At 39.6% G+C, this 26,066-nt stretch overlaps 1 pseudogene; it reads right to left on the bottom strand.

Moving 5' to 3' along the window:
* Positions 1-74: 74 nt before the first annotated feature.
* Positions 75-18,484, bottom strand: LOC135524385 (electron transfer flavoprotein subunit alpha, mitochondrial-like; annotated as a pseudogene).
* Between the last annotated feature and the right edge of the window lie 7,582 nt (positions 18,485-26,066).

Here is a 26,066-nt window from a genome sequence, read left to right as displayed (position 1 = left end):
TATTTAATCCATTTTAAATTCAGGCTGTGACACAATGTGGAATAAGTCAAGTGGTATGAATACTTTTTGAAAGCACTGTACATTAGATATCATTTAGGGATGGGGCTGGGTGGGTGTGGAACTGGGTGGTTTGTCTAAAATACTTGATTAAGGACTGGAGACGCTAGACCGATCACCCTTAGACATTTAACAAACATAGTTCAAAAGTCAGCCTAATGTCTCCAGACCCCAAAATTAAGTACAGTCCTCTCTGTTCGGACTGCTGCTGTGTACATTTAATCTGTTCAAATGTGTCGAGTTGTGTTCCTAGTTTATTTCTTACCTTAGTCTTTCTACATTATCAATGCTAATGTTTGTATTCAAATTATGACAAAAAAGCTCAGTGAAATCATAAGCCAGACACCAGAACACTTGAGGAACATTTCAGCTACCAAATCTGGAGGGTTTTGTATTTGAAGTTGTGCAAAGTGTTATCAGACTTAAACGTATTATAGGATAAAGCTTCGATATGGAAACTAACCCTGTGCACTTCAATGTCAACAGGCATTTTGTAAGTTGATCATGAAGGGAATTCATTGCAGAGTAAAAGCAATTCAAAGGCAAACAGTCATTTACAGTCAGTTTCATCATTATACCAAGAGCTTTTGGTATAAAAAAAAAGTTAATAAGTGAGGAGGCAGGTTTAGACTTCCCGAAGATGGACCTTTGCGATGCTACGTTAAATACAAAATATGCATTAATAGGGAAAAAAATATCACCTACGCCAGGTAAGCAGAACATTATTTGTGGCATTTTCCTACCTACGTACATAAAAACAGACAGTTTGTAAACTGAGAGTGTTACTCTGTTGCCATTTAGGTACAATGATGATAACATTATTAGGGTCCCCAAAATAGTAGCTCCAGAAACAATTTAAGGCAGAGGTTGTAGGAGAGTTGTATCCGTGGTTACAGTCTTAGTACCCAAGTAAGAGTGGTGGGATGGCTGCTTAGCTGAACGCTGGCTTACTTGTTCAATGCTGCAGTCATCTCAGGCACAGCCTAGTGAGAGAAAAACAGAGTTTAAGATGGTTACACCTCCCTAACCAGGCAAATCTAGCCAGATTGACACAATGAACATGGTGTATGCTTGCGACATGGAAATGGAGGGTTGAGCTTTGCTATAACTGTCAGTGTTTAGTCTCTTGGTTTTGGGGTGACATCAATTCATTGATAAACCAATTAAAATCTGAGAGTAACTGGGCATGAGGGGCATGAACGAGGGTACCTGACAAACTATATCAGTAGCACCCGAGTCGAGTGTGTCCCTGGGATCAGTTTTCAATTGAAGGAAGAGGAGAAAGCCCATACATTTTAATCGGTTATCTGAGGAGTGATCACATGTAAGATGATAACCAGCAGGTCACAACTCTGCTGCCACGAGCTATTACCAGTCACTTTTACAGAGTTTACCCAGAACACCTGGGCCTCTCACACACCCCCACAGTAAATAAAAGATGAACAACAGGACACATACACAAGAAAAAATAAAAGCTCCTTCTCTTTCACCGAAAGCAAAGGCCCTCTTGTCCAAGAGCCAGCCAGACAGTAGAGGGCAGCTAAGCATGTAAAGTACTGACACTTGGGAAGAGAAAATAAAACCTGAGAACCACCCAGCCACTTAAGTTAACTATCGATTTCTTTTTATGGTTTGAAGGAGAGCCGTCGTTGCATCTTAACCGAGCAGAAGGCTCTGGCCACAATTCACCTGATTAATTCAGCACCTCAATAATTCAACAGATGCACATTTCCATTAGGAGGGATAATAATGTGTCTTGCAAAATGTATTAGGGAAATGTTGAATAGAATTTTCTGACTGTCACTTTTGTCATGTCTTGGTTATTGAAATGCCTCTCTTGCTGATCAGGTATTCAGCGCTGTGCAAGAGGCTGGTGCAGTGTTGGGTTTGTTTCAGTCATGGCAAGGGTGTTCGTTAATCAGCATGCTATCTCACCTTAAAGAGATCAGCCAACAGACCCTAGTCAACCACCTGGAAGATGGGAGCCTCTGGGTCCTTGTTAATGGCAACAATAGTCTGCAGAATAAAACAGTTCAAAATATCGCAACATGTTTTTTTTCTTATACTTGTGTATAACTAACAGAAGATTCTGGAGGGAAAAAAATAAAAATCAAGCAAGAATGGTAACTTGCTGACCTTCATCCCAGACAGATGTTGAATAGCTCCAGAGATGCCAACAGCGATGTACAACTCCTGCAGAGACAACAAGCTTTATCAATATAATAACACAAGAGCTTGGTGCACATACACATCTATGTAGTGTCAGTTGTTTCAGACTGCTGAACACAGGTAAGACCATATTTACTGAGGAAATGTATTTTCAATCTCCAGAAAAAGTCATCAAGAGCTGACCATGATACCAGAGGTCCTCATTGGCACCCTAAGTCTGATGCAGCAGTTTGCATTGTTTGGTCGGTGAGGCTTGAAGCAATGAGTGAAGTATTTAAAAGGGCAGCGGTGCCTTTAACCCACAACACAACCAGTTTTTCAATTAGTCTTTCAGAACAACACCGTTTGTTTAATTGAACGTTGCATTATGTTTTTCCGTACACCATGCAGCCCTGGGTTTCCATATTAGAGGATGGAGCTGTTCTAGTGCTGACCCTGACCATGTTCTCAGAGAGAATGCTGGGGGTGGTGAAGCAGAGTGTATGACCCTCCACCTCTGGGAAAAACAGAGGCTTTCAGCGTAATGCACTGCCATATTAATATTTCAGTGCTATTTAATGTTATTGGAGTAGTCTCGGAGGAGCAGAGCATGAATTTATGAACACAAGTGTACTAACGACTAAAAGTGAGGACCAATATTTCACAATGAGAGGTACTGTCCAGCAAGAGCACGGTTCTACTGTAGCAGAGGGAAAACGACAGCTTTAGTTCTTAAATATCACTGTATGGAAATATCAGTGTACATGCATGTCTAGCCTATTTGGAGAGTCTTCTCATAGTTCTTCTCTTTGAGCAGCTTTGCAGTTTTCAATAAGAAGACCAGGCAGGCACACCTGCTGTTGTGTTGCTAGCTTTCCCTCAGGTGTCAAAACAACTCCCTACATGCAGCATGACTGCATCGCTAGCTAGTCATTCAAGTGTGGTGATGCTATGGTTAACCAATTTAAATAAAAAAATAAAATATATATATACACACACACACACACACACACACACACACATATACAGTGGGGCAAAAAAGTATTTAGTCAGCCACCAATTGTGCAAGTTCTCCAACTTAAAAAGATGAGAGAGGCCTGTAATTTTCATCATAGGTACACTTCAACTATGACAGACAAAATGGAGAGTGAAATGAAAATCACATTGTAGGATTTTTTATGAATTTATTTGCACATTTTGGTGGAAAATAAGTATTTGGTCACCTACAAACAAGCAAGATTTCTGGCTCTCACAGACCTGTAACAACTTCTTTAAGAGGCTCCTCTGTCCTCCACCTGTTACCTGTATTAATGGCACCTGTTTGAACTTGTTATCGATAAAAAAGACACCTGTCCACAACCTCAAACAGTCACACTCCAAACTCCACTATGGCCAAGACCAAAGAGCTGTCAAAGGACACCAGAAACAAAATTGTAGACCTGCACCAGGCTGGGAGGACTGAATCTGCAATAGGTAACAGCTTGGTTTGAGGAAATCAACTGTGGGAGCAATTATTAGGAAATGGAAAACATACAAGACCACTGATAATCTCCCTCGATCTGGGGCTCCACGCAAGATCTCACCCCGTGGGGTCAAAATGATCACAAGAACGTTGAGCAAAAATCCCAGAACCACACGGGTTGACCTAGTGAATGACCTGCAGAGAGCTGGGACCAAAGTAACAAAGTCTACCACTATGCCGCCAGGGACTCAAATCCTGCAGTGCCAGACGTGTCCCCCTGCTTAAGCCAGTACATGTCCAGGCCCGTCTGAAATTTGCTAGAGAGCATTTGGATGATCCAGAAGAAGATTGGGAGAATGTCATATGGTCAGATGAAACCAAAATATAACTTTTTGGTAAAAACTCAACTCGTCGTGTTTGGAGGACAAAGAATGCTGAGTTGCATCCAAAGAACACCATACCTACTGTGAAGAATGAGGGTGGAAACATAATGCTTTGGGGCTGCTTTTCTGCAAAGGGACCAGGACGACTGATCCGTGTAAAGGAAAGAATGAATGGGGCCATGTATCGTGAGATTTTGAGTGAAAACCTCCTTCCATCAGCAAGGGCATTGAAGATGAAACGTGGCTGGGTCTTTCAGCATGACAAATGATCCCAAATATATATATATATATATATATATATATATGATCCCAAATATATATATATACATTCGGGGAACAGCTATATATATATATATATATATATAGCTGTTCCCCGAATGTGGTACTCCCCTGAAACGTTGCTACGGCATGACACCCCACATCTTAGGTTACATAATTGCAAAAGCTTAACTGTGACATACATGCTGACAGAAAGAATGAATGTCAACTAATTCCGTGCCGTGAGATTCTTTCAAATGTAAACAGTTCAGCAAAACTATACTGAGCAAAAATAAAAAATAATTTCAGAGTTACAGTACATAAAAGGAAATCAGTCAATTTAAATACATTCATTTGGCACTAATCTATGGATTTCACATGAATTGGACAGGGGATGGTAGGGGCCCACCCACTGGGAAGCCAGGACCTGCCAATCAGAATGGGTTTTTCCCCACAAAGGGCTTTATTACAGACCGAAATCGTCCTCAATTTCATCAACTGTCCAGGTGGCTGGTCTCAGATGATCCTGCAGGTGAATCCGGATGTGGAGGTCCTGGGCTGGCATGTTTACACATGATCTGCAGTTGTGAGGCCAGTTGGACATACTGGCAAATTTTCTAAAACAATGTTGGAGGCAGCTTGGTTGACATTCCTGCAGTCAGAATGCCAATTGCACGATCCCTCAAAACTTGAGACATCTATGGCATTGTGTGGTGTGACAAAACTGCACATTTTAGAGTGGCCTCTTGTCCCTGGCACAAGGTGCACCTGTGTAATGACCACGCTGTTTAATCAGCTTCTTGATATGCCACACCTGTCAGGTGGATGGATTACCTTGGCAAACAATAAATGCTCACTAACAGGGATGTGAACAAATCTGTGCACAAAAGGGAGACATTTTATTTCAGCTCATTAAAAGTGGGACCAACACTTTACATTTTGCGTTTATATTTTTGTACAGTATAACTGGAGCAGTTCAATACTGGACATAACCACTATTTTAAGCTTGCAACTAAATACACACACTATTGTCAAAAGGGGTTCAATATAATAATTAATAAAACTGTTGTATATGTCAAATATAAATTGCTTGTTACCTCACATAACAAAAAGGAACACAGTGTTGGGCTATGTCACTCATAGGGAATAAGGGGACATTTGTAAAATAAAAAAAGGTGTTAGACAGACCAGACCGTAACACTGATAAGACACGCATGGTTCTGTCCTAACAATGCCTGAAGATAGCGATAACAAATTACCTTCTAATATTTATATGAATCCTTTAAGTGGTGTGTATGAAGACAATGAACAACTGACTGACAAATATGAACAGGATAAAAATAAAATACTGCAATTAAAATTGTATTTAATACATTAAGCCTACATGACAATCTTGTCAAAACATTAGCAAAATACAATTTGGGAAGAATGACCTGATCTGGGGGTCTGAGCAGACACCCACTGCACACTACTCTTTAATGGATCAGCTAAATCATTTAGGAGCCTATATGTGCCATTAACTACATTTCATGGGATCTAATGTGTGGATAATCACAGCTAGGATATCCCAGTTGAACCGGATGATGGATCCCTTTGCCCTTTTAAAAAGGTTAAATTCCCATCTTTAGAACACTGAATTCCAGGAATTGTCTAACAGGTCTTTGTCAAGCTGCGGGCAACTTGCTCAATAATTGATAGTGGGTTGGTAACTCCTCAGAAAACATATATTTGCATTTTTCTGAAAAGAATTGTAAGTGTAGACCCACAAAACGTTTACCGGTATCTTGAAAAATTGTGCAATATTATTACAGATGACACCATTGTGAGCACAACATTGCCTATCAAAGAATAGGATGAGTGTAAAATGATCCAGAGTTTGTCACTTACAGTCTTCTTGCCAGTCTGTCCAACCTGCATGTCATTGGGGACATATCCAGCATCCACAGCAGCTCTGGAAGCACCAACTGTGAGGGAAATCAATTCAAACCTAATGGACAAAAAAAATGCAATCCAATTTTTTTCACCAATAATTTATCAGTTATTCAAATATAGAAAGTAACATGTTGTCATTGAAAGACTCATTCTAAATTACCCACTTACCTGCAGCATTAATTTTGTCAGCAAGGTCATAGAGCAGCTTGAAGTTCTCTCCATTCTTCAGTCCCCTTCCTAAAAGGACAATGATTTATTTAAACGTTTACATGAACATGACAAATAAATTGATCTGTAAGGCAAATAGTATGATGAGCTGAAGGTGACTTCTACCTCCGGACACCACAACCTTAGCACTGGTCAGCTCTGGACAGTCACTCTTGGTCAAGGTTGCTTCCAGCCACTCAGACATCCCAGCGGAAGCAGACACAGCAACTGAAATAAACAACTCATGGGGATCATATTAAATAAAACTAACTATACCCTGACAAAATAAGTTATCCAGTCAGGAAATTAAATAATTATTTTAGAATGATAAACAAGAACAATGGCTTTTGTATGCATGCTTTTCATGTGTGTATCAGTGCAATGTTAGTACTATAGCTACCTTCCTCTGATGTAGCATTGCCTCCATCCACCTCAGTGGGCTCAAAGGATGTCCCTCTGACAGTGAAAACCTTGACATTGTCATTACACTTGACAGTGCTGAGAGCATTTCCTGGGAATGAGACAAACAGTGATGTTTATCTAACTCTAAACCTCATGCAACTCTTCTGATGACAAATGGGAAATAAAAGTAGAGACTTAATTTCACAGAATCTAATTTGGGAAACATCTTCTGGGCTCAAGGTTCACCATGAGTTTTCAATATGACCATTTGGACATGACAATTAAACAGCAACGGTTTACGTGGATAATATCATTTTAATTCATTCAAAGCCCATAAGTGCAATTGAGAAATTAGGCTTTTGGGATCTAGTCATTGCTGGTATTGCCAAAATACTGAATTGGCGCTGTATCTAAAAGCAAACCAGTTCCCAATGGTACAGTACATGAGTTACTTTTCAAATTCACAAGAGCAGTCCCAAATGCAGTAACAAATTCAATTGACTTCCAATGATAACATCAAACTAAATCCATTTTGAGTATCAAAAAATGTCTAAAGCACTCTAAAATGCATTGGTGAATTATAATGTGCTCAAGAATTCTGAAGGATATCTTAGTAGTATACAGTTGCTTGCGAAAGTATTCACCCCCTTGGCATTTTTCCTATTTTGTTGCCTTTCAACTTGGAAATAAAATTGATTTTAGTGGAGGTTTGTATCATTTGATTTACATAACATGCCACTTTGAAGATGCAAAATATTTTTTGTGAAACAAGAACAAACCCCCACAAAAAACAGAAAAAACTTGATCGTGCATAACTATTCTGACAGGTTTCCCAGTCCCTGCCGATGAGAAGAATTCCCACAGTAGCTGCCACCACCATGCTTCACTGTGGGGATGGTATTCTCGGGGTGATGGGTTTGTACCAGACATCGTGTTTTCCTTTATGGCCAAAAAGCTCAATTTTAGTCTCATCTGACCCGAGTACCTTCTTCCATATGTTTGGGGAGTCTCCCACAAGCCTTTTGGCAAACACCAAACGTGTTCGCTTATTCTTTTCTTAAGCAATGGCTTGTTTCTGGCCACTCTTCCATAAAGCCCAGCTCTGTGGAGTGTACGGCTTAAAGTGGTCCTAAGTACAGATACTCCAATCTCGCTGTGGAGCTTTGCAGCTCCTTCATGGATATCTTTGGTCTCTTTGTTACCTCTCTAGTTAATGCCCACCTTGCCTGGTCTGTAAGTTTTGGTGGGCAGCCCTCTCTTGGCAGGTTTGTTGAGCTGCTATATTCTTTCTTTTTTGTTGGAGGTGCCATATTCTTAATGGTGCTCCATGAGTTGTTCAAAGTTTCAGATATTTTTTTTAGAACCCAACCCACAACTTTTTTTTGTCTCTGACCTGTTTGGAGAGCTCCTTGGTTTTCATGGTGCCGCTTGCTTGGTGGTGCCCCTTGCTCAGTGGTGTTGCAGACTCTGGGGCCTTTCAGAACAGGTGTAAATATTCTGAGATCATGTGACACTTAAAAAGTCCACCTGTGTGCAATCTAATTATGTGACATCTGAAGGTAATTGGTTGCACTAGATCTTATTTAGGTGCTTCGTAGCAAAGGGGGTGAATACATATGCACACACCACTTTCCATTTGATATAATTTTTTGAAACAAGTTATTTTTTTCATGTCACTTCACCAATTTGGACTACTTTGGGTATATCCAATTCATGAAATCCAAATAAAAATACATTTAAATTACAGGTTTCAATGCAAAAAAATAGGAAAAATGCCAAGGGGGATGAATACTTTTGCAAGGCACTCTAATACATGTAATACATTTCAACTCAGTTTTTCAAAATTCCTGACATTAAATCCCTGTAAAAATTCCCTGTCTTAGGGCAGTTAGGATCACCACTATTTTAAGAATGTGAAAATGTCAGAATAATAGTAGAGAGAATGATTAACTTCAGTGTTTATTTCCTTCATCACATTCCCAGTGGGTCAGACGTTTACACACACTCAATTAGAATTTGGTAGCATTGCCTTTAAATTGTTTAACTCAGGTCAAACGTTTTGGGTAGCCTTCCATAAGCTTCCCACAATAAGTTGGATGAATTTTGGCCCATTCCTCCTGACAGAGCTGGTGTAACTGAGTCACGTTTGTAGGCCTCCTTGCTTGCACACGGTTTTTCAGTTCTGCTCACAAATGTTCTTTAAGATTGAGGTCAGGGCTTTGTGATGGCCACTCCAACACCTTGACATTGTTGTCCTTAAGCCATTTTGCCACAACTTTGGAAGTATGCTTGGGGTCATTGTCCATTTGGAAGACCCACGTTACCAAGCTTTAACTTCCTGACTGATGTCTTGAGATGTTGCTTCAATATATCCACATAATTTCCACCTCATGATGCCATCTATTTTGTGAAGTGCATCAGTCCCTCCTGCAGCAAAGCACCCCCCACAACATCATGCTGCCACCCCCATGCTTCAAGGTTAGGATGGTGTTCTTCGGCTTGCAAGCCCCCCCTTTTTCCTCCAAACATAACGATGGTGATTATGGCCAAACAGTTCTATTTTTGTTGTTTCATCAGAACAGAGGACATTTCTCCAAAAAGTATGATCTTTGTCCCCATGTGCAGTTGCAAACTGTGGTCTGGCTTTTTCATTGAGGTTGTGGAGCAGTGGCTTCTTCCTTGCTGAGCGGCCTTTCAGGTTGTCGATATAGGCCTCGTGTTACTGTGGATATACAGTGCCTTGTGAAAGTATTCGGCCCCATTGAACTTTGCGACCTTTTGCCACATTTCAGGCTTCAAACATAAAGATATAAAACTGTATTTTTTGTGAAGAATCAACAACAAGTGGGACACAATCATGAAGTGGAACGACATTTATTGGATATTTCAAACTTTTTTAACAAATCAAAAACTGAAAAATTGGGCGTGCAAAATTATTCAGCCCCTTTACTTTCAGTGCAGCAAACTCTCTCCAGAAGTTCAGTGAGGATCTCTGAATGATCCAATGTTGACCTAAATGACTAATGATGATAAATACAATCCACCTGTGTGTAATCAAGTCTCCGTATAAATGCACCTGCACTGTGATAGTCTCAGAGGTCCGTTAAAAGAGCAGAGAGCATCATGAAGAACAAGGAACACACCACGCAGGTCCGAGATACTGTTGTGAAGAAGTTTAAAGCCGGATGTGGATACAAAAAGATTTCCCAAGCTTTAAACATCCCAAGGAGCACTGTGCAAGCGATAATATTGAAATGGAAGGAGTATCAGACCACTGCAAATCTACCAAGACCTGGCCGTCCCTCTAAACTTTCAGCTCATACAAGGAGAAGACTGATCAGAGATGCAGCCAAGAGGCCCATGATCACTCTGGATGAACTGCAGAGATCTACAGCTGAGGTGGGAGACTCTCTCCATAGGACAACAATCAGTCGTATATTGCACAAATCTGGCCTTTATGGAAGAGTGGCAAGAAGAAAGCCATTTCTTAAAGATATCCATAAAAAGTGTTGTTTAAAGTTTGCCACAAGCCACCTGGAAGACACACCAAACATGTGGAAGAAGGTGCTCTGGTCAGATGAAACCAAAATTGAACTTTTTGGCAACAATGCAAAACGTTATGTTTGGCGTAAAAGCAACACAGCTCATCACCCTGAACTCACCATACCCACTGTCAAACATGGTGGTGGCAGCATCATGGTTTGGGCCTGCTTTTCTTCAGCAGGGACAGGGAAGATGGTTAAAATTGATGGGAAGATGGATGGAGCCAAATACAGGACCATTCTGGAAGAAAACCTGATGGAGTCTGCAAAAGACCTGAGACTGGGACAGAGATTTGTCTTCCAACAAGACAATGATCCAAAACATAAAGCAAAATCTACGATGGAATGGTTAAAAAATAAACATATCCAGGTGTTAGAATGGCCAAGTCAAAGTCCAGACCTGAATCCAATCGAGAATCTGTGGAAAGAACTGAAAACTGCTGTTCACAAATGCTCTACATCCAACCTCACTGAGCTCGAGTTGTTTTGCAAGAAGGAATGGGAAAACATTTCAGTCTCTCGATGTGCAAAACTGATAGAGACATATACCCCAAGCGACTTACAGCTGTAATCGCAGCAAAAGGTGGCGCTACAAAGTATTAACTTAAGGGGGCTGAATAATTTTGCACGCCCAATTTTTCAGTTTTTGATTTGTTAAAAAAGTTTGAAATATCCAATAAATGTCATTCCACTTCATGATTGTGTCCCACTTGTTGTTGATTCTTCACAAAAAATACAGTTTTATATCTTTATGTTTGAAGCCTGAAATGTGGCAAAAGGTCGCAAAGTTCAAGGGGGCCGAATACTTTCGCAAGGCACTGTAGATACTTTGGTGCCAGGTTCCTCCAGCATATTTACAAGGTCCATTGCTGTGTTTCTGGGATTGATTTGCAGTTTTCGCACAAAAGTACGTTCATCTCTAGGAGACAGAACGCGTCTCCTTCCTGAGCAGTATGACAGCTGCGTGGTCCCATGGTGTTTATACTTGCGTACTATTGTTTGTACAGATGAACGTGGTTTAGTGAATTGTAAGTGAAAATCTGTCTGTAAACAATTGTGGAAAAAATTACTTGTGTCATGCACAAAGTAGATGTCCTAACCGACTTGCCAAAACTATAGTTTGTTAACAAGAAATTTGTGGAGTGGTTGAAAAACAAGTTTTAATGACTCCAACCTAAGTGTATGTAAACTTTCGACTTCAACTGTATATAAAGGGTCTTATAACCTTACTTTCCCAAATGCAGAAGCTCCAGCACAAATATGGGTGAAGTTGAACTGCTTCTGGGTTGCCAGTACAAGTGGAGTCAATTCCACTGTGGAAAGACATGCAAGTTGCTGTTAATACCACACGCAAATAGATGATTTATTTTTTTTATTACTCAGATTTTTAAGTAAGATGCAGAAGTAAAACTTCCAACTCATTTACAGCTTCAGTGAATCTATTGCCTGTATCTGCTTCACACTCTGGATATACATACCTGGCAGAGAGCCTTTGTAAGCATCATTTTGAGCAATCAGAACTGTCTTCACACCTAGGACTTTGCTGACTTCCTGTGCAACCTGAAGAGATGATAAATATACAGCAAATCAAACCCTTGAAGAAAACCACTAAGCGTCTAGGTCTGGATATCGGGTAAATCCATTTGACTTCAAGCGCTTTTTGACAGCCTCCATTTTCATTTAAACAAAACTTTCTATACATGATTTCTCATGGAAGAAAGAGTTGAGTTTGATATCATTTAAAGGTTACAAAACAAGGTTGTCAAACTGCTTTATAATTTCTTGAAAACAAACCTCAAGAAATTATACATCAAACGTCAAATTCACGTTGTAGTTTAGACCCTACTTTACATCTGAAGTTTGTGTTGTGCCTGCCATCGGTTGAGACATTCTTGAATACAGGGTGTGTCATTTCAATCATAGAAATGGTCATTTCTATTATTTCTATAATTGCAATAGGTTTCCGATGGAAGATTGACAGTATAATATAAAATCAACAGATATTCCCATTCAAGTCAACATTCTTTGATGTGTGGACCTTTAACGGTCTAAATTTATCTAAAAAAACATGAAACCTACCCTGTATTTAAGCGCATGTTGGGTCTCGACCTATGGCGGGCACAACACAAACTCAAATATAAAACTTACTGTATGTGAATGACAAATCTGAGTTGTGTTTTTTAGCTAATTGACATTTAATGGGTAAACCCTGTATGTAAGCTTTTAAAAATATATAAATCTCAACCGTTTATCTTTTCCCATAAATATTTGCCCATTGTAGAAGTGCTCAGAAAGTTACTTTTTGTACCTGAATGCCAAAACATTCATTATGCAAAATAGGTCAACCTTGAGCACTTTTTATCTAAGTGGACACATGTTTTTAGATGTTTTTGTCACATTTAATTTTCAATAAATGTCAAATCCCATTTACATAAGTACGTGTACACCCCTTCAAATTAGTTGATTCGGCTATTTTCAGCCACACCCGTTTTCCGACAGGTGTATAAAAATAGAGCATACAGCCATGCAACCTCCATAAACAAACATTGGCAGTAGAACGGCCTTACCGAAGAGCTCAGTGACTCAACGGAGCACTGTCATATGATGCCACCTTTCCAACAAGTCAGTTAGTCAAATTTCTGTCCTGCTAGAACTGCCCCAGTCAACTGTCAGTGCTGTTATTGTAAAGTGGAAACGTCTAGGAGCAACAGCTCAGCTGCATGGTGGTAAGCCAAACAAGCTCACAGAATGGGACAGGGGAGTCCTGAAGCACATAAAAATCATCTCTTCTCAGTTGCAACCCTCCTACAGAGTTCCAAACTGCCTCTGGAAGCAATGTCAGCACATGGCCGAGCAGCCTCACACAATCCTAAGATCACCATGTGCAATGCCAAGCATCGGCTGGAGTGGTGTAAAGCTCGCCGCCATTGGACTCTGGAGCAGTGGAAAAGCATTCTCTGGAGTGATGAATCACACTTCACCATCTGGTAGTCCGACAGACAAATCTGTGTTTGGTGGATGCCAGAAGTACTCTAATTACCTGAATGCATAGCGCCAACTGTAAAGTTTGGTGGATGAGGAATAATGGTCTGGGGCTGTTTTTCATTGTTCGGGCTAGGCCCCCTAGTTCCAGTTAAGGGAAATCTTAACGCTACAGCATATAATAACATTCTCAACGATTCTGTGCTTCCAACTTTGTGGCAACACTTTGGGGGAGGCCCTTTCCTGTTTCAGCATGACATTGCACCTGTGCACAAAGTGAGGTCCATACAGAAATGCTTTTTTGAGATAGGTGGGAAAGAACTTGACTGGCCTGCACAGAGCCCTGACCTCAACTCCATCAAACACCTTTGGGTAAAATTGGAACTCCTATTCGCCTAACATCTGTTTCCGACCTCACTAATGCTATGGTGACTGAATGGAAGCAAGTCCCCGTAGCAATGTTACAAAATCTAGTGGAAAGCTCTCACAGAAGAGTGGAGACAGCAAAGGGAGGGACCAACTCCATATTAATGAGCATGATTTTGAAATGAGATGTCCGAATAGCAGGTGACCACATACTTTTGGTCATGTAGTGCAAGTATTCACACCCGAGGAATAGATCTTCAAGCCGATTTAAGTCAAAACTGTAACTAGGCCTCTCAGGAAAATTCAATGTCGTCTTGGTAAGCAACTCCAGTGTATATTTGGCCTTGTGTTTTAGGTTATTTTCCTGCTGAAAGGTGAATTTGTCTCCCAGTGTCTGTTGGGAAGCACACTGAACCATGTTTTCCTCTAGGATTTTACCTGTGCTTAGCTCTATTCCGTTTCTTTTTAGCCTAAAAAAACCTCCCTTGTCGATGACAAGCATACCCATAATATGATGCAGCCACCACCGTGTTTTAAAATATGAAGAGTGGTACTCAGCAGAGGTCGAACGATTATGATTTTACAACGTCGATACCGATTATTGGAGGACCAAAAAAAGCCGATCCCGATTAATCGGCCGATTTAAATATATATATATATATATATATATATATATGTAATAATGACAATTACAACAATACTGAATGAACACTTATTTTAACTTAATATAATATATCAATCAAATCAATTTAGCCTCAAATAAAATTAAACATGTTCAAAAATGCAAAAACAAAGTGTTGGAGAAGAACGTAAAAGCGCAATATGTGCCATGTAAAAAAGCTAACGTTTAAGTTCCTTTCTCAGAACATGAGAACATATGAAAGCTGGTGGTTCCTTTAAAAAGGAGTCTTCAATATTCCCAGGTAAGGAGTTTTAGGTTGTAGTTATTATAGGAATTATAGGACAATCTCTCTCCATACAATTTGTATTTCATTAACCTTTGACTATTGGATGTTCTTATAGGCACTTTACTATTGCCAGTGTAACAATATAGCTTCCGTCCCTCTCCTCACCCCTACCTGGGCTCGAACCAGGAACATATCGACAACAGCCCCCATCGAAGCAGCGTTACCCATCGCTCCACAAAAGCAGCGGCCCTTGCAGAGCAAGGGGAACAACCACTCCAAGTCTCAGAGCGAGTGACATTTGAAACGCTATTAGCGCGCACCCCGCTAACTAGCTAGCCATTTCACATCGGTTACACCAGCCTAATCTCGGGAGTTGATAGGCTTGAAGTCATAAACAGTACAATGCTTGAAGCACAGCGACGAGCTGCTGGCAAAATGCACAAAAGTGCTGTTTGAATGAATGCTCAATCAGACTGCTCTATCAAACCATAGACTTAATTATAACATAATAACACACAGAAATTGGAGCCTTAGGTCATTAACATGGTCGAATCCAGAAACTAACATCTCGAAAACAAGACGTTTATTCTTTCAGTAAAATACGGAACAGATCCGTATTTTATCTAACGGGTGACATCCATAGGTCTAACTAAATATTCCTGTTACATTGCACAACCTTCAATGTTATGGAATAAGTACGTAAAATTCTGGCAAACTAGGCAGCCCAAACTGTTGCATATACCCTGACTCTGCGTGCAATGAACTCAAAAGAAGTGACACAATTTCACCTGGTTAATATTGCCTGCTAACTTGGATTTCTTTTAGCAAAATATGCAGGTTTAAAAATATATACTTCTGTGTATTGATTTTAAGAAAGGCATTGATGTTTATGGTTAGGTACAGTCGTGCAACGATTGTGCTTTTTCGTAAATGCGTTTTTGTTAAATCATCCCCCGTTTGCCGAAGTTGGCTGTCTTTGTTAGGAAGAAATAGTCTTCACAGAGTTCGCAATGAGCCAGGTTAGCAGGGAATATTAACTAAATGTGCAGGTTTAAAAATATATACTTGTGTATTGATTTTAAGAAAGGCATTGATGTTTATGGTTAGGTACACATTGGTGCAAGACAGTCCTTTTTTGCGAATACGCAGCGCATCGATTATAATCAACGCAGGACACTCAAGATAAACTAGAAGTATCATCAACCATGTGTAGTTAACTAGTGATTATGATTGATTGATTGTTTTTTTATAAGATAGGTTTAATGCTAGCTAGCAACTTACCATGGCTTCTTACTGCATTCCCGTAACAGGCAGTCTCCGCGTGGAGTGCAATGTAATCAGGTGGTAAGAGCGTTGGACTAGTTAACTGTAAGGTTGCAAGATTGAATCCCCGAGCTGACAAGGTAAAAATCTGTCATTCTGCCCCTGAACAAGGCAGTTAACCCACCGTTCCTAGGCCGTCATTGAAAATAAGAATGTGTTCTTAACTGACTTGCCTAGTTAAATAAAGGATAAATAAAGGTGTAAAAAAACAAAATAAAATACAAAATTGGGCCAAATCGGTGTCCAAAAATACAGATTTACGATTGTTATGAAAACTTGAAATCGGCCCTAATTAAATCGGCCATTCCGATTAATCGGTCGACCTCTAATACTCAGTGATGTGTTGTGTTTGCCCAAAACATAACACTTTGTATTCAGGACATATATTTATTTTCTTTGCTACTTTTTTTGCAGTTTTACTTTAGTGCCTTGTTGCAAACAGGCTGCATGTTTAGGAATATTTGTATTCTGTACAGTCTTCCTTTTCCCACTGTCAATTTTGTTACTCCAATACTAACCTCAATGTTGTTGATCCATCCTCAGTTTTCATATCACAGCCATTAAATTCTAATTGTTTTAAAGTCTCCATTGGCCTCATGGTGAAATCCCTGAGCGGTTTCCTTCCACTCCGGCACATGAGTTAGGAAGGATACCTGTAACTTTATAGTGACTGGCTGTATTCACTGCTCGACTGAGGGACATTACAGATAAATTGTACAGTTGGGGTACAGAGATGAGGTAGTCACTCAAAAAGCATGTTAAACACTATTATTGCACACAGAGTGAGTTCATGCAACTTATTGTGACTTGTTAAGCAGCTTTACTCCAGAACTTACTTAGACTTACCATAACAAATGGGTTGAATACTTATTGACTCAAGACATTTCAGCTTTTACTTTTTAATAAATTTGTTTAAAAAAAATGTCAAACATAATTCCACTTTGACAATATGGGGTATTGTGTGTAGGCTCGTGACACAAAATATAAATGTAACCCTTTTGCTATTTCAGGCTGTAGCAACAAAATGTGGAAAAAGTCAAGGGGTGTGAATACTTTCTTTAGACACCATCTGATCAAACCCAAGATTTAGCATACCTTTGCACAGTCTGTTCCAGCAACTAAACAGGACACGTCTCCCCCTAGTTTCTTGGCTGCAGTAATAGCACTCAGCGTAATAGGGGTCAGCTTGTCATTGTTGTGCTCTGCCACCACCAAGGTGCTTTGAAACCTCTGGGAGACCAGACTACAGAGGAAATGTATTTTTCAGTAAATGGCATAACATAAGCGTAAACATAACTGCTCTCATGCCTATCAAACTTGAAAGCTACCATTACGATATGGACAATTCAGCAGCATTGTGTGTAGTCCAATAAACAGGAAGGCATTGAATCAAACAGGATTCTACAGATTCTGTTCAGGTGTACCTTTTGGGCAAAAACAACATCTAATGGGTATTTTTTGGAGGTCAGCTATAGCAGAAAGTGTGAGCTACATAACACAGAAGAGGAGGAAGGATCTGGGCCAAACCCTTCTGTAAACAAGCTAACATGACATCCAAGATATGCACTGGCTTATACAACATTTTGACCGGGAGTATCAATCCTATCACCAACCTAACACAGGAACAGATATATCTGAACCTGTGACTGAAAGACACTTTGAATTACCAGAGTAAAGGTCATTCACACAGCAGTCTAGCCAACGTCACAGCACAATACAGTAGCAAATTAGGAGCAAATAGTAGCTATACATTAAAATTATGGTCTTCATTTTAATTGTGATTCAATGGCTTTAAAGTCATTGCATCATTGAAGATTGACATTGTTTTACGTATTGTAACTCATTGTTTACGAGGTTGCATAAGCTAGCTAACTAGCTACAGTAACAGCTAGTTAACGTTAGCTACATTTTCAGCTAGCTAAGGTCTGTGAAGCTGGCTGTGAGATCAAATATGATCCGATTTTCAAAACTATGCAATGTACTTTTTTTCATATGTATTAATAAAGCAAGGAAAATCAATTAACTGTTAACCTTTCTATGGTTTCGTGCACGGGGAAGATAAGTTAGACATATAAGTTAGCTAGCATAGCTATCAGGCACCTACAACACCAGCTTGTACTATGTGTGCTTTTTTTGTATTTGCCACATTGCAAATGAATAGCAAGTTACTTCGCTAGTTAGTCTGATATAATCATTTGCCTGTAACGTTACTTACCAACTGTTTGAAATGTGTTTTCTTGATAGCTCTGTGCATCTTTCACTCTGCTCCTCGATGCTCACCTCTTGAATGAACTTTGACTACAAATGTCTGGTTCGACTACAATCACTTCCAAAGACAGTACAGTGTGAAGAAAGGCAGAAATTGATTATCCAATAGGTGTCCGTGCGGGAGTTGCAGTGATGAGACAATACTGTAACTACCAATTGGATACCACAAAATTGGGGAGAAACGGGGTAAAAAAATAAAAAATAAAAATAAATCCCTGATCACACAGGTAGGCGACGTTGTTTAGTTTAAACTCATGCGCAGAAACATGTAAAATCGGGTCTAACTCATGGTCTCCGCCAAACTGCGCATGTATCTAAGGCACTCCTTATATATAAAGTTGTTTTTGACGAAAAGGAAAACGTGTCAGTTTGTCACTTTCAGGTGGTTGTAGTAATGACATGTTCAACAACTTAAGACATTGTTTCGAATCTAGGTTGTGCCTTTAGACTTATAGATAATTAACAATTAAGGAATACTTTTCCCACTTCTCTCATTGACTTCTCAAACCTAGGACTGTCTGCTTGGTCTGTTTCGAAGTATTCCCTATTTCGCCTCCAGGTATAGAAACTCAATTAATTGAATAACGTTGTATTTCAGAAGACCATCCTAGATCCTGCCTGTACCACTCGGGTGCATGATGATGACTGGGTATATGGATGTGGGCAACAGGGAAAATGACATACTATTATCAACAACAAAGTTATTACAACTATACATTCAACCCAGATCTGTAAACAAACTGAATTTAAATGAGTAGATGGCAAAGTTCTAAAAGAAGGGTATAGCCAGTAAGACAATGCACACCAAATAAAGTTTGATAACCAATCTGTTGCCTAGACCCTACCAAGGCCACATGAGTCAACCCTGGCGTTGTAAGCGCCATGATCTACCAACTGAGCCAAACGGCACCCACACAGGATATGTGATAAGGGACATCTTTCCACCCAGGCAAAAGCTAAGTCTTATCTTAAATCGATATTGTGCTATGACGTCCATGAAGAAATATGCCGTCACAAATACTTTGAAACTGCACTAGTACGAAAACTCTAAACTCTCTCCTAATGTTTAATTGCAGTATTGGGACAGGTCTACATTGTGATGAATACATATATCAATTATTGTAGGAGGAATTATAATTTTAATCTCAACGGGATCATCTGTTGGCGATCTAGCCTAATGGATAACTACATGAATGATGAATACAAAATAGGCAGCCTATGAAGCTGTTTCATTTAAAAGTTTCAGGATCAGGGATGGATGGCAAACATGAACATGTAACAAATAAAGACTTAGTAGCCATTCACAAAACAAAATGATGTTATCATAAACATTAGTCTATTTATGCCTCTACAAAATTGGTCCTGACTCTCTGTGGTCACTAAAGATCCCATGGCATTTATTGTAAAAGTAATCTGGTGTCCTGGCTAAATCCCTAATCTGGCCCTCATACCATCATGGCCATCTAATCATCCCCAGTTTCCAGATGGCTCATTCATACCCCCTCCTCTCCCCTGTAACTATTCCCCAGGTAGTTGCTGTAAATGACAATGTATTCTCAGTCAATTTACCTGGTAAAATAAGAGTATAATAAATAAATAACAATAAATTACCTTACTATGATTGTTTTCAATTAAAATAGTTAAAAATAAACAAAAATAGCTTCTTAGCAAAGAGCAATTTCTCAAGTAAGAATTTTGATAAGACTGGGAGAGGTCTGAGTGGGGAGGGAAAACTGAAAACAGGGCAGAGAGGTTTGGAACTCTCTTTCTTTTTGGTCTATGAACTATTTTACCTGTGATGTCACCAGGCAGGCCAAAACTCCATCCCACCAAATAAGGATGAAATTTCAGGCAGGCTTTGCAAACAGCTAGTACACTAAAATGGCATTGTCAATTTCACAGTATTATTTCAGCGTGTAAATATATATCTGCAACACAAGAAAATCTAATTTTTGACTGCACTGGGCCAAAGGTGAGGGTCGATACAAGTTCACAGTTTGATTTTCAGGAAATGGTTGATGTTGCCACATGGTCTTATGAATAAAGACATCTTGAACAAATAAACCAATAATCTGATGACATATCATGCAGTTCTTTGCAATAATGTAATTATTAAGGGTGAGTATTGAAAATGTGCTTTCTGGAAAACCTTACAGAATCATCCCATTGTCAGAATCATCCCATTGTCATGTCCCCAACATGATACTATTCTAAATAGCTTTGGAACTCTACTACAATATATAAAGGAAAAAAGGAAGAAATATTAAACACAGGATGGATGATGTCTTCAAACACAAATTGTTCTGAGACCATACTGGCAGATTTGGATACATTGATTGGCAAAGAGGGACACTTAATTATTTATTGTAAAGAAGGAGAGAATGAGAGAATATATATCAGTAATTTCAATATTTTAATTATTTCATTATTAATTCAAATTAAATATATTAAAACATTCTGTAGGTATTTTTGTGAAACATTAATAATTATAATTTATTGTTATTATTAATATCCTCATACTTGATTATAATTATATGCCCTACAATACCAGTCACAAGTTTGGATACACCTACTCATTCAAGGGTTTTTCTTTATTTTTACTATTGTCTACATTGTAAAATAATAGTGAAGACATCAAAACTATGAAATAACACATACAGTGTCTTGCGAAAGTATTCGGCCCCCTTGAACTTTGCGACCTTTTGCCACAATTCAGGCTTCAAACATAAAGATATAAAATTGTATTTTTTTTGTGAAGAATCAACAACAAGTGGGACACAATCATGAAGTGGAACGACATTTATTGGATATTTCAAACTTTTTTAACAAATCAAAAACTGAAAAATTGGGCGTGCAAAATTATTCAGCCCCCTTAAGTTAATACTTTGTAGCGCCACCTTTTGCTGCGATTACAGCTGTAAGTCGCTTGGGGTATGTCTCTGTCAGTTTTGCACATCGAGAGACTGAAATTTTTGCCCATTCCTCCTTGCAAAACAGCTCGAGCTCAGTGAGGTTGGATGGAGAGCATTTGTGAACAGCAGTTTTCAGTTCTTTCCACAGATTCTCGATTGGATTCAGGTCTGGACTTCGACTTGGCCATTCTAACACCTGGATATGTTTATTTTTGAACCATTCCATTGTAGATTTTGCTTTATGTTTTGGATCATTGTCTTGTTGGAAGACAAATCTCCGTCCCAGTCTCAGGTCTTTTGCAGACTCCATCAGGTTTTCTTCCAGAATGGTCCTGTATTTGGCTCCATCCATCTTCCCATCAATTTTAACCATCTTCCCTGTCCCTGCTGAAGAAATCAGGCCCAAACCATGATGCTGCCACCGCCATGTTTGACAGTGGGTATGGTGTGTTCAGGGTGCTGAGCTGTGTTGCTTTTACCCCAAACATAACGTTTTGCATTGATGCCAAAAAGTTCAATTTTGGTTTCATCTGACCAGAGCACCTTCTTCCACATGTTTGGTGTGTCTCCCAGGTGGCTTGTGGCAAACTTTAAACAACACTTTTTATGGATATCTTTAAGAAATGGCTTTCTTCTTGCCACTCTTCCATAAAGGCCAGATTTGTGCAATATACGACTGATTGTTGTCCTATGGACAGAGTCTCCCACCTCAGCTGTAGATCTCTGCAGTTCATCCAGAGTGATCATGGGCCTCTTGGCTGCATCTCTGATCAGTCTTCTCCTTGTATGAGCTGAAAGTTTAGAGGGACGGCCAGGTCTTGGTAGATTTGCAGTGGTCTGATACTCCTTCCATTTCAATATTATCGCTTGCACAGTGCTCCTTGGGATGTTTACAGCTTGGGAAATCTTTTTGTATCCACATCCGGCTTTAAACTTCTTCACAACAGTATCTCGGACCTGCCTGGTGTGTTCCTTGTTCTTCATGATGCTCTCTGCGCTTTTAACGGACCTCTGAGACTATCACAGTGCAGGTGCATTTATACTGAGACTTGATTACACACAGGTGGATTGTATTTATAATCATTAGTCATTTAGGTCAACATTGGATCATTCAGAGATCCTCACTGAACTTCTGGAGAGAGTTTGCTGCACTGAAAGTAAAGGGGCTGAATAATTTTGCACGCCCAATTTTTCAGTTTTTGATTTGTTAAAAAAGTTTGAAATATCCAATAAATGTCGTTCCACTTCATGATTGTGTCCCACTTGTTGGTGATTCTTCACAAAAAAATACATTTTTATATCTTTATGTTTGAAGCCTGAAGTGTTGCAAAAGGTCGCAAAGTTCAAGGGGGCCGAATACTTTTGCAAGGCACTGTATGGAATCATGTAGTAACCAAAAAAGTGTTAAACAAATCAGATTTGCCTTGATGACAGCTTTGAACACTCTTAGCATTCTCTCAACCAGCTTCACCTGGAATGCTTTTCCAACAGTCTTGTCGGAGTTCCCACATATGCTGAGCACTTGTTGGCTGCTTTCCCTTCACTCTGCGATCCAACTCATACCAAACCATCTCAATTGGATTGAGGTCGGGTGATTGTGGAGGCAAGGTCATCTGATGCTGCAGTCCATCACTCTCCTTCTTGGTCAAATAGCCTTTACACAGCCTGGAGGTGTGTTGGGTCATTGTCCTGTTGAAAACCAAATGATAGTCCCACAAAGCGCAAACCAGATAGAATGGCGTATCACTGCAGAATGCTGTGTTAGCCATGCTGGTTAAGTGTGCCTTGAATTCTAAATAAATCACTGACAGTGACACCAGCAAAGCATCCCCACACCATCACACCTCCTACTCCATGTTTCACAGTGGGAACCACACGTGCAGAGATCATCCATTCATCCACCCCTTGTCTCAAAGACACGGTGGTTGGAACCAAAAACCAAATGACAGATTTCCACCAGTCTAATGTCCATTGCTTGTGTTTCTTGGCCTAAGCAAGTCTCTTCTCCTTTTTGGTGTCCTTTAGTAGTGGTTTCTTTGCAGCAATTCAACCATGAAGGCCTGATTCTCACAGTCTCCTCTGAAAAGTTGATGTTGAGATGTGTCTGTTACTTGAACTCTGTGAAGAATTTATTTGGGCTGCAATTTCTGAGGCTGGTAACTCTAATAAACTTATCCTCTGCAGCAGAGATAACTCTGGATCTTCCATTCCTGTGGCAGTCCTCATGAGAGCCAGTTTTATCATAGCGCTTGATGGTTTGACTGACCTTCTTGATTTAAAGAAATGATGGACTCGTTTCTCTGCTTATTTGGGATGTTTTTGCCATAATATGGATATCGTCTGTATACCACCCCTACCTTGTCACAACACAACTAATTGTCTCAAATGCAGTATAGAAGGAAATGCTTTTAACAAAGCACACCTGGGTGGCAGGTAGCCTAGTGTTTAGAGCGTTGGACTATTAACCGAAAGGTTGCAAGATCGAATCACCAAGCTGACAAGGTAAAAATCTGTCATTCTGCCCCTGAAAAAGTCAGTTAACCCATTGTTCCTAGGCTGTCATTGAAAATAAGAATTTGTTCTTAACTGACTTGCCTAGTTAAATAAAGACAAAATAACTACCTCATGAAGCTGGTTTAGAGAATGCCAAGAGTGTGCAAAATTGTCATCAAGGCAAGAATCTCAAATATAATTTTTATTTGTTTAACACTTTTTTGGTTACTACATGATTCCACATCAAATCAAGTTGTCACATACACATGTTTAGCAGACGTTATTGCCTGTGTGGCGAAATGCTTGTGTTTCTAGCTCCAACAGTGCAGTAATATCTAACAATTCACAACAATACACACAACCTAAAAGTAAAATAATGGCAATTAAGGGATATATAAACATTATTAGAGTGACTAGTGTTCCATTATTAAAGTGGCCAGTGATTTCAAGTCTATGTATATGGGGCATCAGCCTCTAATGTGCAGGGTTATGTAACCGGGTGGAAGCTGCCTCGTGATGGTTATTTAACAGTCTGATGGCCTTGAAATAGAAGCTGTTTTTCAGTCTCTTTGTCTCAGTTTTGATGCACCTGTACTGACCTCACCTTCCGGATGATAGCTGAGTGAACAGGCAGTGGCTTGGGTGGTTGTTGTCCTTGATGATCTTTTTGGCCTTCCTGTGACATTGGGTGCTGTATGTGTCCTGGAGGGCAGGTAGTTTTTCCCCGGTGATGTGCTGGGTAGATCACATCACTCTCTGGAGAGCCCTGTGGGTGCAGTTGCTTTGCCAGGCGGTGATACAGCCCGACAGGATTCTCTCAATTTTACATCTGTAAAAGTTTGTGAGGGTTTTGGGTGCCATGTGTTACATAGTTTTGATGTCTTCACTATTATTCTACAGTGTAGAAAAGAATGAGTGGGTGTTTCCAAACTTTTGACTGGTACTGTATATGTAATTGTGTAGCCAATAAATACAATAAAATGAACATCTAGGCTTACAGTATCAGCACAACATTCTCAACACTACACTCTAGTGGACATTTCATAGCATACAACCTGAAAGACCTCTCACATCTCAATTTGAATGCCTTTTGTTATTGTTTACAAGAGTCAAATACAGCAAAATAAAACAAAAATTATCCTATACCTGTATGGTTATGAATATAGCTAGCTAGGGTTTTTGTTGGTGAGTTAATATATTTCTAAGTAAAATGCAGCTATGCTAGCTTTTGCTAGCAAGATAGCCTCTCTGGGATAGGGGGCGGTATTTTCGCATCCAGATGAAAAGCGTGCCCAAAGTAAACTGCCTGCTACTCAGGCCCAGAAGCTAGGATATGCATATTATTAGTGGATTTGGATTTAAAAAACACTCTGAAGTTTCTAAACCTGTTTGAATAATGTCTGTGAGTATAACAGAACTGATTTGGCAGGCGAAACCCAGAGCACAATCCATCCAGGGAAAATGTTTTTGAGGTCAATCTGTTTTCCATTGGTTTCCTATGGCAAGCCCGTTTTAGTAGACATATGTTTGCAGTTCCTATAGCTTCCACTAGATGTCAACAGTCTTTAGAAATTGGTTGATGTTTTTCTTTTGAGAAATGACGAAGTAGCCATTTCCTTTCTGGGTGTATAGCCAAGTGTACTCTTTTGTTTGGGGCGCGTGACCTGAAGCTCACTCCACTTTCATTTTATCCGCTATTGAACGCAGTTTATCCTGTATTAAATTTGATCAATTATTTACGGTTTAAAATACTTAACGTTGGATTAGGAAAGTTGTTTTAAATGTTTGGACAAAGTTTACAGGTAACTTATTAGATATTTTGTAGTCATGCTGGGCGAGTTGGAACCGGTGTTTTTCTGAATCAAACGCGCCAAATAAATTGACATTTTGGGGATATAACGATGGAATTAATCGAACAATAGGACCATTTGTGATGTTTATGGGACATATTGGAGTGCCAACAGAAAAAGCTCTTCAAAGGTAAGGCATGAATTATATCGTTATTTCTGAGTTTTGTGTGGCGCCTGGCGGGTTGAAATATGATTGTCATGTGTTTGTTTGATGGGGTGCTGTCCTCATATAATCGCATGGTTTGCTTTCGCGCAATGCCCTTTTTTTCGCGTTAGTCATTAGAGAAATCTGACACGGTGGCTAGATTAACAAGAAGTTAAGCTTTAATTTGTGTGATTGCACTTGTGAATGTTAAATATTTCTAATATTTTTTTTTTTAATTTTGCGTACTGCATTTTCACCGGATGTTGTCAATCGATCCCGATAACAGGATTTGATCCATAAGAAGCTAGCTGATAGTAGATTTAAGGTTAGTGTTAAGTTTAGGAGTTAATTTAAAGGATTAAGGTTAGGGGAAGGGGAAGGGTTAGTTAAAATGGTTAAGGTTAGGGGAAGGAATAGCTAAAATGGTT

The sequence above is a fragment of the Oncorhynchus masou genome, chromosome 31, assembly GCF_036934945.1.
Source record: "Oncorhynchus masou masou isolate Uvic2021 chromosome 31, UVic_Omas_1.1, whole genome shotgun sequence".
Taxonomy (NCBI): Eukaryota; Metazoa; Chordata; class Actinopteri; order Salmoniformes; family Salmonidae; genus Oncorhynchus; species Oncorhynchus masou.
Note: the sequence above shows the minus strand (reverse complement) of the source record. Positions and strands in the feature narration are given on the sequence as shown.